This window comes from Pundamilia nyererei, unplaced genomic scaffold (genome assembly GCF_000239375.1).
Source record: "Pundamilia nyererei isolate P.nyererei 1_Seehausen unplaced genomic scaffold, PunNye1.0 scaffold00082, whole genome shotgun sequence".
Classification (NCBI taxonomy): Eukaryota; Metazoa; Chordata; class Actinopteri; order Cichliformes; family Cichlidae; genus Pundamilia; species Pundamilia nyererei.
In genome coordinates, this window is record NW_005187483.1 from 839,503 (window position 1) to 858,294 (window position 18,792).

General features: G+C 38.9%; 1 protein-coding gene across 3 annotated transcripts in view; it reads right to left on the reverse strand.

Annotated features, from left to right (window-relative positions):
• The window catches only part of atosb (atos homolog b), a 28,364-nt gene extending 10,079 nt beyond the window's left edge, over nt 1–18,285 (reverse strand). Inside the window, exons 1-2 of one of the 3 annotated variants that reach the window (XM_005738132.1) lie at nt 5,653–6,251; nt 4,980–5,117 (exon numbers count right to left, since the gene is read on the reverse strand). The gene's annotated coding sequence lies outside the window, so the exon portion shown is untranslated. Of the gene's footprint in view, nt 1–4,979; nt 5,118–5,652; nt 6,252–17,834 lie in introns of those variants that run through there. The other 2 variants (XM_005738130.1, XM_005738131.1) reach the window with 2 other exon arrangements.
• Nucleotides 18,286–18,792: the final 507 nt, after the last annotated feature.

An 18,792-nucleotide genomic window follows, 5' to 3' on the forward strand; every position in this document is an offset into this window, starting at 1 on the left:
TCAGGCCACTGTGACACAGGCCTATGTTGTATCAAGCTATCAAAAATAGTTCAATTAAATGCTTGGATATTTTATTCAAAGCTTGAAAATGAAGAACATTAATCTGACTTTCTTCCCCTGGCACTCATATAAAAAGAGAAGTATAGTTGGTTCCCACTGAGACCTACATTACAGAAACCAGGTACTTCAGCTTTTTTTGCATTTAAAACATTATGATGAAACTGCGGTGACGCAGGCAGAAATCTGTAACGTGAAAAGAAGTGATAACACAATCCTAAAGATCAAGCAACAAAAAGGAACTGGAGTATTCATGCATATTTTCCAGTACAGGGAAATACAGGTGTAATGTTTCCAATGCTGGAACTGGATGCTGAATAAAATCCCCCCAAAGGCTATACTATCTAATGATATGATTGGCTGCACTCTTCTTGACCTTCAGCAGGTGTTTGAATTACTGAACAATAACATTTATGAGCATGTACTGTATTATATTTCTTATTGCTCTAAAAAACAAATTTTACATTCACTAAACCTTCATACAAGATGTTTATACACACACACACACACACACACACACACACACACACACACACACAAAAAACATCTAATCTAATGGCATACATGACTTCATGCAACAAATCACATGGTCAGGAGTGAAACCTTTGTAGTTAGAATGGATTACTTTACTTTGAAAAAATAAACCCCAGGATGCACAAGCTTCATATAAAGAGGAGTGCTTCTCTTATTTTTACATCAAAACATCTGGTGACACTAAGTAAACATTCTAATGTAGTTGCTTTTCAGCCTGTATATGTATTAGCTCAACTATAAGACCATCAAGAGTATTCCCCGGTTACTTCCTAGTTATTTTCTTTTATTACGAAAACTGCTCCACATAAATCACAGTCTTAATATAATTTGCCCACTATGGATCTTAAGTGGAATTTATTGTGTGTTAAATCTATGCCAAAGGCACATCATAACTGCAAACCCTACTGAAACCCTACACTATAACTTACTTCTGCCGACATCATTTAAATCAATCGGAAAAAAATGGATCAGCTCAATGACAGAAATTATATCGCCAACTAGTGTTTTGGTAGTGACCGTGCAGAACAATGCTGGCACACTATACACAAGTATGAATGGTTGTAACTTTATTGGCCGCTTATGTAAAAGCTGTAATGTTGCCCAAGTTCAAAAACGAAGCATAAAACACAAATCTAGGTGACACCACCACAAGAATAATAACTCCCTCTTAATGGCACTAAAAATGTTAAAACAAAAAATGTAACAGATGATTAATAAACAGCCAATATGCTGCTAATAAGCATGTCAGTAAGAAACGACATAAGCGGAAAGTGTTTGTAAACACAGATGTACACATAACAAAGTAGATCAGTCTGATTCTTTACAAGCCAAACTACCCATACTGGTGTGAGATTTCTTTACTATAAACAGGAAAATATGAGCAAGAGGACATGACAGGACATTTCCAATATAAATCCTGCTAGCCAAGGTCATTCAATTTTTTGTTGATATTTGAGTAGGGAGTGCCAAACCAGACCTGGTGTTTTTACCAAGTCAGATAAAGAGACATCATAAAAGTTCACTGCGAGTAATTATATCACACATAACTATACCCACAGACACACAAATACACACACAGCAATCAGGGGGGGGGGGGATGAGAGAAGAGTCAGCAACAGTATTTATAGTCATAGCCTACTGCATAGCCCAGTTGGCTCTATGCAGGATCCCACTTGATTTTTGACCTTATTTTGAAGGAGCAGGAGTCTGGCAGATGCTGCCCAGCCCTTCTCAGGCTTAATCCAGTAACCAACGGGAGGGAAAGGTCTGGCTTCACCCCAAAAATGTCTCAGGTTTCTGGATATGGTGGCAGTTCAGGTCAGAGAACCTATGAAAACCATATTCACATCTACAGGTTAAATCTGATCTGCTTCAAATTCATATGACCTATGCAATCTGAACTGTGTGCTTCTCACACAGTTCGGATTGCAAAAATCTGTACTTATAGTGACTGTAAAAGCCCACGTAAAGTATATGCAATTTATTATAAAATGTCCAAATTAACTCTTATCCAAAATATAAGCAAATAAAATGAGTTTTTATCACCACACAAGAATTGTTAGATTTTTTTTTTTTTTAACTTTGTTTTTTAAAGAATTTCTTACATTTCACTAAGAATGCATTGCTAAAAGTAATAAAGATGTTGCCTATCACTGGTGAGCCAGTTGCAAACAACATAACCTCTGCAGCACTGCCTATAAATCTATCTGCATTCAGAAACAGACAAAAGAGATTAAAAAGGCCAAGATGAAAGATAAAAGACTTAAAAACACCTGACAGCAACCAGCGGTCAGAGAAAGCAAAGAGATAAAGGATGAGGGGAACCGAGAGAGGCCAACCCAAACCAAAGACCTTGAGGATGGTATAAATAGAGCCCCACCCCCAAGTGTCAGGGGCAACCTGGCATGTTCATGGCTACATATTAACGAGCAGTTATGAGGCCAGTTGGTTCAGAGCATATAAAATGGAAAAACAATGTTAAAAAAAATAATATTCAAATATATTTTTTTAATTCTAACAACACACTCCTTGAAAATGGTTGAATGCAGAAAAATCTTCCAACATAAATATTGCAAAAATGAAATAAAAACTAGAATAAAATAAATGTAATATCTTTAAAATAAGCTAAAAAAACAGAAAAGAAAAAAAGATATGAAGCAATAAAAAAAAAAAACTTATAATAAATAAACCCAAACAACTAATGAGTCATGAATTAACTGAAGTTAATATTATTTTACTCAGTTTGCTTCAAATCCAGGTTAAAATGAACTTAAAATAGTAGGAGTATAGTTTTAAGAAACACAGTAGTAAAATGTTAAAGAGGATGACAAAAATAAATTAAAATTGCTGAACAAAAAGCTTAGTTTGTCTGACTCGGCCCTAGATCTGGATCAAAGCAACAGCAGACTGAGTCATGCATGGAAAAACATTAAAAGGAAATCTGCCTATTATTAAATCAGGAAATAATTTTCCAATACAACAAAAGGACAGTGAGATAGGATACTCACTGATCCTATACATTTTGATAAACAACTGGGATCCAGAGTGAAACCTCCTGGAAAAATTACCATTTTCCAACTTTTCAACCTAAGCAATAGTCACATTATCATATATTGTTATTTAGCGTTTGTATTAAGTTACTTTTCTTTGAGACATTTCGGTTATGTGTGTTGAAATATGTACAAGTATGTGTTCATTGGAATGCACAACACTCAACACATAGGCACCACTGTGTCAGTCTATGAGCATCCTCCAGGGCAAAGAAGATTGTGGTCATGAGGTTGAATGCCAACAGTGTTGGGTCAGATGACTTATAGCCCATCAAGAGGCCCAGAAGAGTTTGACTCGATCATTATGGGAGGTGGTGTTAGGGATGTGGTAATTGCTAACAATAAGGCATATGGCTTACACATACACTCTTAGTTCCACTTGAAAGACTAATCAGAGATTATGAGACTAGACACCCATAAGTAATGTGGGTGGCAACTACCAAACATCTGCAAAACAGGCAAAAGCACACTTAACACCCTGTGGTTTCTAGCAAACAAAGCTGCACATGGATGGACTACATCCTTGAAAACACACTTAAGCTATAACAGTCATGTTCAAAAGGTGGGGTGGGCATTAATGTTGGGACGTGGAGCCACTCCTGGTAAGGTCAAGACAACCCATAGAAGAGAAAAACATGAATTGAAACTAAGGTGAATAAACTATTTTAGAGAAAACAAACCAATAATAGTTTCCTGATGCAGCTGAATATGGATATTCATATTTTTTTATTCTTAGAAACTGATAAAATTGTGGGATTTGTGGCTTGATTTTTTGTGTGGTGAGGGGCATGAACTGTGTTTGGCATAACAAGGGGGATGTCAAACCACTGGGCTATACATAAAGAAATGAATGCAGAAAGATGTCATTAAGAGGCAAGTGATCATGCAACCTAAAAGCAGTTCCCAGTAAAATCTATGGAGATGTCAAAGATCAGACTCAAAACCTAGCAATTTAATCCTGCAATGGCTTGGGTTTGTTTTCAACCCTCAACTGATTTGAAGAACAACAAAGCTACTGTATACTTTAGATATTTTTACTGCATGCTCTTCGACAGTTACAATTTCTCATAGGTGGAGTCCTCAGATAAAAACAGCTGACCTTCTTACGGCTGTGAAGATTCACTTCTTTTATTATAGAAATGCTTTTATTAGAATACAAACATTTTGCTAACTGGGAATTTTTGCAGGTAACACAGGAAAAGCACACGTTTTAGTTTTTTAGCTATCCATAACATTTTTCTATTCCAGCTATCATAGAGTGAGAAGCATCATACACCATGGACAGGTTGCAGTGTTAACATAGAGAGACAGACAGCCAGTCACACTTGAATTTACACCTACGTCCAATTTTGAATCACCAGTTAACCTAAACTGCATGTGTTTAGACTGGAAAGAAGCTGGAGTACTCCGAGAGAACCCACACAGGCACAGGGAGAAGACGCAAATTCCACACAGAAACCACACTCTTCGATTCAAACCCAGGACCTTTTTGCTGTGAGGCAACAGTACTAACCACTGCACTGCTGTCCTTCTCCCTCATTTCATTCATTCATTCGGATTCAGAGAAAAGTGTGAAGCAAAAAAATCAAACTGGGATAGCTAATGGTAAATTTCTAGTCTCTCTTCTTCCAGAGGCAGACAAAGACTTCACAGTGGCATTATGCCAACTGTGTAAAATCGATGATTTTTTTTCCCAGCTTGCAAGATTAAAAAAAAGACCATGGGATAGGGTTAATTGCCCACCCTTCTAAAGAGGTAAAATAGTTTGTTTTCAGTCAGTAACACAATATTTTTGGCTTTTGTGAAACCCTATCTCTAGGTGGTCAAATGCACTCTGACCTCTTTATGTCCTCAGTCAATGTAGAGGCGTGATAGCATCAGCATGAAGTCAGTAACCTCCCAAATGTCCTGATTGTCTCACCAAGTTTTAGCGGATCCCCACCCAAACTACTCCCATGCCTGCACTCTGCCTGAAGGCTGATAAACAAACACAGAGAGAAGGGAAAAAAGAAGAGAGAGAAAAAAAAAAAAAGCACCACAAGAAAAAGTTACTGGGTGTTTCTACAAGCAACCAGCTGTTGATTAGATTACTATAGTCTCAGTTCACAAGGGACTGGAATGACAGCTCACTAAGTCTGTGAATGTGTTTATGTTAAATAAAAGGCAGAAGACAGGAAGTGGCAAAGAAAGACAGAACACAACAGAGAGGTAAAGTTCAGTGAAACTGATAAACGAGAGCGAGAAAGCGTTAGAGTTGACACACACAGCATTCTGACTGGAGAGTAATTGCAGTCTGAACTAAGCTGGCTCAGTGACATAGTTGCTGAGAATGCCTTTTTGACACAGGGTCTGTTTCTGTTTCTCCCTCCCTCTGCCTATCTGTCTGCCTGCCTTTCATGTGGCCATTTTAGGAGACATTGAGTCATTCGAGCCCAGCTGACAATATGACAGCAATCAACAGGAACAGCTTTAGTACACTTGACTTCACACCAAGAGAACTTGTCTCACTCACCCTTGCAGAAAGATTATCTTGCTGTCCCACTCGGTCTTTCCCCTTCCTTCCTCTATTTCATCAGGTGTTCTTGAGGGGTGACTCTGTTGTCTCTTCTCTGTGTCCTCTTGTGTATTTCTGTTTCTACTAGATTAGGGTGCCTTATTGGTCTTAACTCCCTGGCTTCTCATTGGTCTTTGCTTCCTTCCGTCTAAATAGGTAATGTCGCAAGAAAGACAAGTAGTTTTTCTGCATGCACTAATTATCCCTCTGCCTATGTATCCTGTTTTCTTTCCGTCTACCTCTCTCCACTCTCAGTCACACATACACAAATGAAAAACCCATCAACAAACTTGCAGCCCTGTTTTCTCACTGGTTCCCTCCCTTGCCTTTTCTCTTCGGAGTCCTCCCTTTTCCCGTTTTTTTCCTCTCATTCGCACACCTCCAAAGTATCTTGAATACAAAAGCGATCTGGCATGCTACAGACCCTTCTCACCTCCCACTTCTCCTCTTCCTCTATGTACTTTCAGGCCCCTCCTTTTAAGCTTTCTAGCCATCCTATCCTCTCTGTTGTGTGTGTGTGCGCTTTTCTTTCTGTTGGTTTCCTCTCAGCTGATAGAGTGAGGCATGCTTTGCTCACTCAGCAGTGAAGGCATACAGGGGAGAGGAAGGGGGGGGGGGGGTGCTTCCAACTGATTGGCTCACCAGAAGGGGGGGTCAGCTGTAGTGGCTGAAGCCCTGATTGGCTGGAGGAAAGGATTGCAAAGGGGGAGGAGGTGTGAGTATCCATAAGCCCTCCCACCTGCTGAAGCTTTGAATGTTCTGCAAAGGTAGAGTGCAGGCTTTAAGAACACTTTGCGTAAAGTGTGTATTAAAACACACAACTCATCTCCAAGCATGACGAGTTTTCTTTGTACAGTCAACCACATGTAAAGTTGTGCATGTGTGCTTGAATTGGTTAAAGAATAACTTCTTTTACTAACTGTTAATGTCTTAGAAAATAAACCTGCTAATAACTATGCAATCACTCCCTCCCCCTTTCTCTGCTGCCCTATTTCTTATAATGCTCCTCTGTAGAACATTAAAAGCAGGCATGAATTATAGCCAGCAAAAGCAGAAGGCTTATCTGTGGTGGGACTGATAGAGCAATAAGTGCATGTGAAAAAGTTTATCAGTAGAGGACCAGGAGCAGCGCTCAGCTGTGTGCTTATGAGTGTGTGTGTGACTATTGCAGCATCTGTGAGCTAATAAGGAGCAGGATGTCGATTACCCGAGAACTACTTCAGTTTGGTGTTGTTGAAGTCCACACAGCACAGTGCACTACTGACACAAGCACGCATACAGTGGGTGGAAACTGCACAGAAAGTTGACCACAACATATATCTTCGAGGCTGTCGAGCGAGTGCATATTCAACACATATTTAGAACACTTCTTTGTCCAGTGCTCCTGGAGATGCACACTCACACCTCCCTGTCTATGCTTTATTTTTTATTTTGGAACACTGGGTTGACTTTTTATCAGATGTACACTGGTTGAGACATGCGAGACCAACATACTGACAGCTACTCGTCACTTTAAATTTCATTCACTTTCTGTCATTCTCTCCCTCTAGGACTCCTGATTTACAGGAATTCTACCTCCAACTCAGTTTCCATCTGTAACACCCTTCATCTGTTTCCAAAACAAGATGGAATATTTATTCCTGCCAAGTTACTGCAGAGTTTCTGTATTGTCTCTGTTTTACAAGAGGGTGGACTGGGCATAAGCTTTGTGGTGTCTCTTTTAACAAATTACTTTAAGGTTATGGCTCCTTAACAAATGATTCATGCTTAAAAAAAAAAAAATCCTTGTACAAAATAAAAATCTGTCACACACATAATTTGATCCTACCTGCCACCAGAATAAATATGTGCATAAACCTGCATACAAAATTAATCTCTACCACTCTCATAGACCATGTACTGACATGTACTTATTCATAGGTGGTTCCTTGGCTGAGTGATAGTATGGTTGCACTTGTTTTTTGGTTTGTTTGTTTTTGGCTTTTTGAGTGTGTGAACAGTAAAAGTTAGCAGAGAGGTGGCTTGAAAAACAAGACACGTCTTCAGCCACATAGCTCCAAATATAGAGATGTGGGGATAGGGGTGAGAGCGGAGGAGCGGAGGGGGGTAGACAGGGGAGGAGGAAGCAAAAGAAACAGATCAAGACAAACTGACAACTGAAGATTAAAATGAGATTCATGTGATTCGTCCGCTGCTTTTCACAGAAAAGCTGGTAAAGAAATCTAGTAATGGGATTTTATGTTCCTACTGTTTAAGCACTGTTTAAGATTCTCCGTTTCAACGCAAACAAACGAAGACAACTACACCCTGCTGTCCCTTTAAGAGTGAACGTTGCTTTCCATATTTGGCGATAAAGGGGTGTGTCTTCCCTCTGAACACCTTCCCCCATTCAATGGCATTGAGTGGAGCAAAAGAAAACGATGCATTGAAAACACACACACTCACATTCCAACAAAAACTCACACTGATGCAATTTTGACTTGAGCGCATGGCAGTGTTTGTTTTGATGTCTACATGGCAGCGTAGGGGGCTGGACTTTCAGCCTTGATAAGAGAAATGCTGCTTGACACATGTCTTGTTTTTGTAGGCCCCTCAAAGTGACACCAGCTGTGTTTATTCCATTTTCTGGATTAAATGGGTTTCTATGGGTTACATGGCTTGTAATATAGTCTCGGGAACAACATTTACAATGCATATCAGCTGCATTAAAAAACAAACAAACAAACAAACAAACAACGCGTAAAAATAAATAATCTGTGTTTCTAAACCAAAGTATTTAAAACAAGCTCCTTAACTCTCTCACTCAAACTGGGAGTGAATAAAAGGAAGGATTAATGAGGGGAGGTGGAGGAACAAGAAGTGTGCATGTGTGAAGAGAAGAGCATGGTGCCTGTTTAAAGACGCACAGACTCCTTCCTGTTTTGATGTCCACGTCTGTGTGTGGAAGTAAAGCCGTTAAGAAGCATAAAGCTAAAAAAAAATATTTACAAATAATATTTGCAAGGGTATTACAAACACCGGTGCATGTTGATGACTCGCTTCTTTAAATACACTCAAACTTTATGATGCAATGCCTCTGACTTGACTGTAACAATTACATGAATGTCTGCCAGTAAAGGGTAGACTAAGGTACATATATTGTAGGGTGACTGATAATTACTATCACACTTTTTGCCCACTGGTGAAATGTGAAGGTACATTTAAAGCAATTTCAAACTTCTTTTTTTTTTAATACAACCTCCTTTTTTTAGTGCTGCAAAACTTCAGCTGTAAAATGTAATTCTTTAAAAGCAAAACTAATGACCTAATTGGTATGTCGATGAATTTAGTTCTGCTTTCATATTATGAAGTAGACCCTACGATGACACAACAGAGAAAACCCTAGCAATCATATGACCTCCTATGAGCAAGCGCTTTGGCGTCAGTGGGAAGGAAAAACCCTTCACTTTTAACAGGAAGAAACCTCCAGTAAAGCCAGGTTTAGGGAGGGGCGGCCATCTGCCGTCACCAGTTGGAGTAAGGGTAGGAAGACAGGATGATTAAATGCAGAGAGGTTTATAAATACATAGTGACAATAAGAGGTTTCCTATTTTCAAACATTTCGGCTCTTATTTCAACCAGCACTTTTGAAGCAGGTCTTTACCTGCCTGATTGAGTGCTATAATTCCACAGCAGACTTTACCACAGATAGAAAGTTCAGGTACAGGTGCTTTCTCTGTTTGTAGGGTAATCAATTGACTTTATGCAAATAGATCTAGCAAATAAGCTAGATCTATATGACCAATTAAACACAATGGTTCGATTATACAGCTCCATAGTGTAATGACCTTATAATAGCTGGATCAACAGAATTACAGATATGATGTCAAACAATTGTTATGGTCAAAAAGTAAACATGACAATAAAGGAGGACGCAAGCAACAGGATTAAAAAAACAAAACAAAAACCGCAGATGTGTACAGGGGCAGTCTGTTTACTCAAGTCACGTAATGTCATGTAAAAGTCAGGCCAGAGTAGTAGAGAGTAGAGAACCCACAATGAGTAAGAGCTCATTGATGAATGCAGGGAAGATGCAACATGTCTTTTAATGCCAGTGGGTCAAAAACTTGACAAGCTTATTAACGCTTTAGGATATTTCACAAAATACACACGTTTATCTGCCCAAGTAGTTTTAAAACATTGACATTAAACACAGCTATACTGTATGTTGATCATTCTTATTAAATGATCTTTCTACACATCAGTGGACTAATGAGACTGGGCACTTCTACAAGGTGTGCACTTTTTACATTCAAAATAACTGAACTGAAATGCAGAGCATGTAGAAAAAAATGTACGTTTCCCAAATTAAATAAATAAACTATAAATTTAAAAAAAAGATTATTTATTTATTTATTTATTTCATTTTAACCCATTCTGAACTCTTATACATCATTCCTGAAATAACATTAGTTCCCTTTGTTGGTTTGTTTGGCATTTTAAAACTAATTTCCTGTGTATCAATCGTACCGCATTTCAGAACTCTGATTATATCACTGTGAGATAATGTAAAACGTATGAAAGGAAAGAAATCAAGTGGATGGGGAAAATATGATGGGGAGGAGTATGGCACCCTGAGTCTTGGTGACAGGCTAGGCCAGCTCAGAGGATGGAATGTTCCAGAGAAATATGTTGCCTATTCACACAGGACAGGAAATGTGTGTGTGTGACTGTGTGTTTCTGTCTCCTCCTCCTCCTAGCCTTCGGGTACTTTTTTCCTGTCCATCTTCTTTCAGTATGAACCAATTCTTTTTTGCCTTTCATGCTTAGGAAATTCACATAGCATGGTGGTGTTGCACCATTCTGACTGGTAGAGGCTGAATGTAGTACCATCTGGGCAGTGAAGGGGGGGGGGGGACAAATACCACGTAGTTCATCCAGCAATCATACTGTCACTATTTAACCAGTTAATCCAACAGATAACTGGTTACTAACCAAAGCGGATGGCTGAGAAGATTAGGATGGCACTTAGAGGTCATTGACACCCACCTTTTCCAGGAAGTGTGCAATCAACAGCAGAATGAAAGGAAAACACAAGCAGCAAAGCACACAGACTTAGAGAAAAATGTTGAATTCAGTCGCATAACAGCATGTTGGTAGACACACATTCATAGGACGTCTCATCAACTTAAATGTCGGTGATGTTTCAGTGTAAAGTAGAGAGTGACGTCTGACTAGGGTTAATCCAGAGATCCATTTAACACACATCCACACACGCATTTGCGGTTATTAAGCAGAACTTAATAATGAGAAGCTTTGGCAATATAACTGCAGCTCTCTGTTTTAGGCTACACCCACTTTAAGATACTTTCATTAAAAATAAACATGATCTGGTTCCAAAAATGTATTTTAGCATAATAAAGTCAGTCTAGAGAGATCAAAAATAATCTCTCTACACTGACACACTTGTAAATCCATTTTAAATTCACTATTTGCGTACATCGGGTCTGTGGTGTTATAAATAGCAAGCAGCAAATTTCTTTTTTGTAAAAACACAATGTGTAGGTAGAGCAGAAATGAGGAGAACTAAGAGCAATATTTTTTTTCCCCATCAGGCCAATAAACAAACTCCAACTCAAATTATAAAGCAGTCAGGGGAGTGGAAATAATATAGTGAATATTATGCCACAAAGTAAAAATATGGGGACATATTAGAGTTGTATCAGGACCATTATCCATTGCCAAAGACAACCAGGCAGTGGGAGTGGAGTGTCTATAGAAAACTGACCAAACATACAGGACAGCCACCCTGATGGCTGAGTAAGTCACAAGCTGCGTCGGTGTGACTCCTGGCTCACGTTTACTGCACGTCATTCCTCTGCTCTCTCCTTTGCTATAATTCCTGTGTCCACTTCAGCCTAATTGGTGGCTGCTTGTCCTGCATGTTGAATCAGGCTATACACAGAAGGGATCCTGCTCAGAACTATCAATGCAGTATGAAGAAAACAAAAAAGCTTTTTCCCTTGCTCTGGTGAGACATGCAAGGTGAGCCAGTAATACACACATACAGACAGAACATTTGTTTCATGGCATACCAACACAACCAAACCATTAGTACGCAAAGTCAGAGATAATCACTTATAGGCCTATTTTAGAAATACAAACAACACAAAGTGCTACAATGCTCTCAAGGCTGTAGGAAATACACTGTTGTGGATATTTGTTTAATGTTGGCAGACCTAAGACTTGGTAGGTGATGTACAATAAACTGTTTAAATCAAACCCTACATACTTCCAATTACACTATACAGGTATACTGCAAACATCAGCTCTGCGTCGCTGCCTTGGAGTCATTTTTTTTAATTTAGTGTAAAATTTCATGCAAGTCAGGCGTGTCCTACATACCCAGAATCCACAAGACAGATGGGAATATGTACTATGCACACATGGAGGGCTTTGATGCTACACTTGTTCCCCTGAGTAATGGCAACACAATAAGAACAAAATGGAAAGCTCATAAGTGACCAATGCAATGCACAGGATTACACGTCTTCTTTCCAAGACTAACTCACAAGACTACATTAATACAATGCGTTTATATGTTTTGTTCAAGGAGACTTATTTATAAATGCTAAATGATAACTCTTTGGCCACTTCTTTAGATATATCTGTTCAGCTACTTGTAAATGTAAAGATCTTATAACCATATTTTATGGCAGTTAGGCATGAAGACCTGGTCAAGATGACCTGTTGAAGTTGAAACAGAGCAACAGAAAGGGAAAGGAAGGTGACTTAAGTGACTCGTAATATGGCGATGCTGCTTGTGCCAGACAGGCTGTTCTGGTATTTCAGATTTTCAAGCACAGTCACGTCTACGGTTTACAAAGAATGATGAAAAAGAGAGAATATCTAGTGACTAGCAGTGGGTACAAATTTGTTGTTCATGTCAGAGGTCAGAGGAGAATGGCCAGATTGCTTCAAGGTAATAGGGCAACAATAACTCAAATAGCAATCAGTATACACAGAAGAGTATCGCTAAATGCACAACAGATCAAACCTTGGAGCAGGTGAGCTGCAGCAGCAACAAAATCCATTGTTCTCCTTCAGACCCTCATGAGGCTCAGCAGTGGCTGCAGATGACAGGATAGTATCCCATCCTGATTCAATCAGTTCTTTTGTATTGCCTCACCTCCTGTTTCAGGGGATACTGGGGATGGAGCCACCAGCTCAAAACAATACCGCACAGGACCAGCTCAGCCAGACTGCTTTAGATGATTAATCTGTTTCACTGGTGCCTTGCAGCTTTCTTTTTCACTTATGTGGAGGAACATCCATTTAAATCCTCATAATATTTGGGTCAAAGATCAAGATAAGTTTGACACTTTGAGACATATACAACAATGAGAAAGATTTTCCTGCAAAGAAAGCTCTTTTGTTTCCAATAGCTCATTCCACCACCTTGGACCAAGAATAGAAGAGGGTGAAGAAGAGGGTAAAACTCTCTACTACAACATAAGCTTTGTGGTAACAAGGAGCAGTTTTCCTTGCTTCCCTTTAAGTTAACATTAGAGTTTTAAACTAGATATAGGCAGAAACAGAATGCCTTTGTAAAGAACAAAGAAGTGCTATGGAGAAACTTGGGAGGTTTAACAGCAAAAAGGCAACAGTTTACTAGATTAGTTATGAAAGCCTGATGACACTTAAGCAACCTCCATTGCAAGGAGGGAGGCAAATACATCAACAGGAGTGGCCTGCCACACCAATATTTGCAGAGCTTAACAATCTATCAATACCACGGTCATTCCTAGGTCATTTATCAAACTTGGCAACACAACTGTGTTGTCAATGGTCTTGAAAAGGTCTAGGTTAGGAGATATTTTCTCAGAAGGAACAAAAGTTTGAACTTGTCTTGGTTGAGCCTCTAAGATGTAAAGCAAGCAAGCAGCAATGTGGGACGAACAGCTTAGAGTAATTTACAAATGCTTCAAGTACTTTAGATGATGCAATACCATCATGGAAGCTTGTGACTTTATCCAAATTCAATCTGCACTCAGTGTCATAAAAACTATGTTCGGTGGCAAGAAAAACAAAGTGTTCTGTAACAGATGGGTAAGGCCTAAGCACTGATCTCAACATCATGGAGTTTGTTTGAGTTTACCCTAAGCCAAAAAACGCAACTGTGTAATTCTCCAACATGTGTCGAAAAACCTACTGAGTATCTTCAATTCCTATTATTGCTTAACACACTTTTTGTGAAGTTAATTGGTAACTATTTAAGGTAGTTTTAAAATGCATCATTATGTTTCTTCTAGAGCTGTACATACTGCAACAATAATTTTTGGTTTGTCTATTTGCATAGTTATTTAGAATGCCCATATAACACACGTATACACAGAATTGGAGACATGTCTGTCATTTATAAAAGATGTTACATACTTAACTTAGAGCAGACACCAAAGCAGCTTGGTATAACAAAAATACATGTATTTGAGATCATTTATTTATTTTTTAAAATACTGATCACCAGCAGTTATTTCACCTGTAGTTACTTGAAGTTGTGGAATGTAATTCACTTTGCTCTACCGTGTCACTGCAAACTGCTTCCACGCTAGATGAAACCTTAGATGTGTCATTCAAGCCACTCCAGCATAATACGCAGTATCTTCCCTTTACAAGAGCAATCAAAAGTAAAATCTTAGATTGACAAGAAGGCAAACTGGAACATGTGAACACTTTTAGGCTGTTTGAGCAACTTGAGCAACATTTAATATACACTTGACCTGTTTATAATTCCTGAGTCTTCATAATTGCAAAGCTGTGACAGTTCTGACTATCCGTGACCACCACTGTAACATTGCCAACTTGTTCCAAGGATCACAGAATTCTTTGGCATTTTCTTCAATAACCTCCACATTGATTCTTCTGAAAACTACAGTAATAGAAACACAGGGACACTGTATGATTGCAAGAGAACTAACCACTTCCTCTTACTGGTAGACTGTTAGGAGGACTGTGTGACCTTTAATGGTAAGATTGAAGCTAAGTTTGGTTAATGTGTGTACCAAGCCCTTTTTACACATGCTCTCTGGACAAAGTCAGGTAAGGATATTTCCAAAGCTGGGGCAAAGGCATGTTTCTCTACTCTGTTGCATTAATTCTTCTTTTTACAACACTTTGTAAGTGTTTGGGAAATGAGGAGCCCAGCTGCTGTACATTTAAAAACAAAAATGTTGAACTGTGGCCTCTCCTATTTAGCCTTGGGAAAAATAATGACAGATTTAAAAAAAAAAAAAAAAAAGAATACTTTGGTTATTAAAATCACAGGATAGTTTTAAACTTTGGTCCGTTCTTTATAAATGAAGTCAGTCCCAGAGACGATCTTATTTATTTTCTTTTTTCACATTTTTTTATTGTTCTTTGTCTTGACATTGTCCTGTGTTTTATTCTATTGTTAAGTGTTCTTGGGTGTCTTAAAAGACGCTTTTAAATAAAATGTATTATTATTATTGTTTTCTTTTGCGTTGTAGAATTTTGACTTCAGATGTACTGACACATATGGAAAAGAAATAGTAAAAACTTATATGATTTACTCATGAAAGTGGCCGCTTTCTCATTACTTTCATATATTGTTTTAGTAAGTATCCAAAACATACAAGTTTCATTAATATAATTTTTCAAGGGATCTTATATCTGTTTTCAGTGTTGTATGCTTTTCATACAAGTTTCACACAAGACAGATACAAACGTTATAAGATTTATATATATCTTTTCCATATGGGGATGAATCATGTTTAGTTATACTGATAGTGGTTGTCAGAAGTATTCCCAAGCCTATGCAGTCATTTCCAGAGTCATATGCACCACCAGTGCAGTGCTACCTGACGACCTGAGATCACAGAGATTTCATCCTTGTGTTTGATCTTGTCCATTGCATATAGATTTTTTTAAATTATCAAGTAGAATCCCAAAGTGACACTGAAGAAAAGAAAACTCTATTCAGAAGACCCAACAGTGGTAGTCTCCCTGCATTTTAAAATGAGAAACACTATTCCTGTCAGCTGGTCACTGCTTTCTGTGGTTTAGTACCAAAAGCCACATCAAATTCTTGTGCATACTTATTATCTAAATTTATTTGTTGCATTCCTCTTTTCTTAAAGCTAATAATTTATGCCTAGTATTTTTTTGTTTATTATTATTCAATAAACATAATTTAGCTCCCATAAGGATAGAGCACAGTCGTGCTTGGACACACTCAGTCACACATACACACTAGAGATCAATATAGCCCCAGAGCAGTGCTGAGTACTCGATCTAACCCACACAATCATCTGTAATCTCTGGCATCAAATCCTGCTGAGATACACTGGAGAGCTGACAACAAGCCTTCATCAACAAGCCTTCATCTGCTCAACGCATTTAAAAGCCACCCCCACTTTTTACACAGACAATCAAATTGCTGCCAGGTAGAAATGCTAAAGAACAATCGTGATCAAAGACGAAAACCACCATAAGACAAATGATACAAAAGTTATTTTTGATTTGCTCAAAGATAGAGTGTATGCAAAAGTATGTAATGTTGTTTTTGTGGACTTTATTTTATTCTCTTCCGACAGAATCATTCATTCCCTTAGCCTAAATAGATACTGGTGGCCCTCCAAACTACCATTGAAAAACAGACTGTTACTCATGATCCTACTCTTGCTTAACTCAACGTTCTTGCCTGCTTAGTATGCACAGAAGCATGCAATTTGATTTCATTTAATTTGGCTGAATGTGTTGGTTGCTAAATTTTTTGAAGCAGAAAAAAACCCCAACAACACAACGGGGGCTTTCCTCTGGCTATTTTCTTTTCATGCATGGAGGTTGATACACTTATCCATTCTTGTATTTGATCACTCCCTCTCTTCCTTTTCTTTGAATGTGAGAGGATTATCCAAGTTTCTCTATCTCACCTGAATAGACTGAATTCATTTTGTGCTTTTTATTTTATTTTTATAAATTGTCCTTGTGTACCTAAGCATGAGGGAACTTAAGTAAAAGGTGTTTGAACATGGGACAAGCCCAGACCCAGGCCTGCTGAACAACATGCATCTTGCCTTCGGGGCTGGATACAGCAAAGATCTACATGACGTCACACTCAGCTGAGGACAAAAGCCCACTGCTTTCTCCCAGACAGAATAGTGGGGGGTGGCTGTCAGAGCAATGCATGGACAAGCAAGAGAAGAAGAATAATGAGCCGCAGCTGTATTTGGTGCTGCAGTGTGTGCAAAAATCTGTAGTTTCCATACATGTAAGACAGCTGCTGTTTTCCCATATGCACGTGTTCTTTATAGATGATGCAGTGTGAGACTGCACACACATGCCTAATGTGTATGTCATTGCCTTCATGCTCTGCTTGTCAGGACAATGAGAGATGGTGCACTGCAGCTAGCATATTAACAGTGCAATATAGGACTCATTGATTTGTTACATTTATATATTTATTTATTTATTTATTTGCATATGCATGTGACAAAGGTTCTGTGCCATCATCAATACTCTTCAATGCATGATGCAATGCAACTCCCAAGTGCAATCCAAGGGAACAATACACCGACTGCAATCAGTTATATGCCCTCTTCTATTAGCTGTACAATGTTCATCATCACTCCACCCGCTGAGCTACAGTCACAATCTCACAGATATACCGCTGCTGGTTGATCCTTCTTGCCTGGCCCATATATGCACAATCCCAGGAGCACAGTGCGCAGTTACAATAATTAAAAAAAAAAAAAAAAACCGTTTTATCTCATAATCATTTTAATGCCACGCACACTATTAATTTTGATTTATGCATTGGGATTTCACTGGGAAATTCTAGCACTTTGTCCCCAACCAATGCAGACTGTGCACACATAAAGAAAGTGTGAGGAAGGCAGACAAAGCAGGGGAACGCCCCCTACATCATGCAAGCTACTGTCAGGTCATCAGCTGGATCAGGCTGGATTTCGCTCATTCTTCTGCTAGACTCCCAATTATGATAAGGAATCTCTATGCATGATCACAATGCAAAGGATATAACTTAACCCATTTCAACACACCCCTACCTTTAAAGTACACACAATGCAGAAGATTAAAGGGAAGGCAACCAGCCACATTTCAAGATTTCGAAGTCTACTCACCTCACGAAAAATATAGACTCAGATTATCAAACACAGCCAGGCAGTCTGAAGTGACGTCCGTGCAGTCTGGGAGTTTGGCCTTTCTACTGTCTGTCTGCCGTGTTGACTGCTGCGTTGTCGGTTTCTAGGTAGCTGATGTTATGGGCCGAAAATCGACTTCGAAGCTAAAAGACCTTAGCAACATTAACCGTATATCAAATAGGTAAAATAATCGGACAGTCTTGAACTCGTCCTCTCACTCTATAGTCCAAATAGTTTGTTAGCTAACAAAGCTAACTCCCTTCCTCTCTGTGCCAGTCTTTTTCGTGCACTCCCAGCTGTTTTCGTTGTTTCAGCCTTTGCCTTAAATTCCTCCTCTGTCCCTTTAAGTAACAGGATTTCCGGGGTTTGCGTGTAAAAATACCAAAGGCGGGGCTTATTCACCAGCTGAGCGCCTGTCATTTAAGCGATTCGCCGCTTGGATTTCCCTTAACCAATCATCACTTGTAGTTTTTTAAACTATGCAGATTTATTCAAACATACTGTTCTCTGATTGGCCTAAGGATTACCCCAAGAGCCGCCCAGTACACGTGCATTTTCTTCCCTCCTAGTCTTCAGTGCCAAGGATAGCTTTTTGTGCTGGAGCTCCGACAGTTGTTTTATCCATTAGTGTTTAAAATAATACATGACACGAAATTAAAATAAAAAAAATAAGACTTTAATAATTACTGTCACGGATGCGTGGTAATTCATTTAGTTATTTTTGTATTTATTCACTGGTTAAATTCACAGTACTGTAGGTAACCCCCTTCTTTTCCTTCCATTTGCTCTAAATCAGCATGTTGTCACAGCGCTAAGAATAGCTCAGCAACATGTATCCCCTTGCAGCTGCACTGAACTCCACGCCCATCTACCCAGAGTACACTGGGGCCTGATTATACTGTTCTGTGACGACGATGCAGCCTAAAAAGATAAAAAA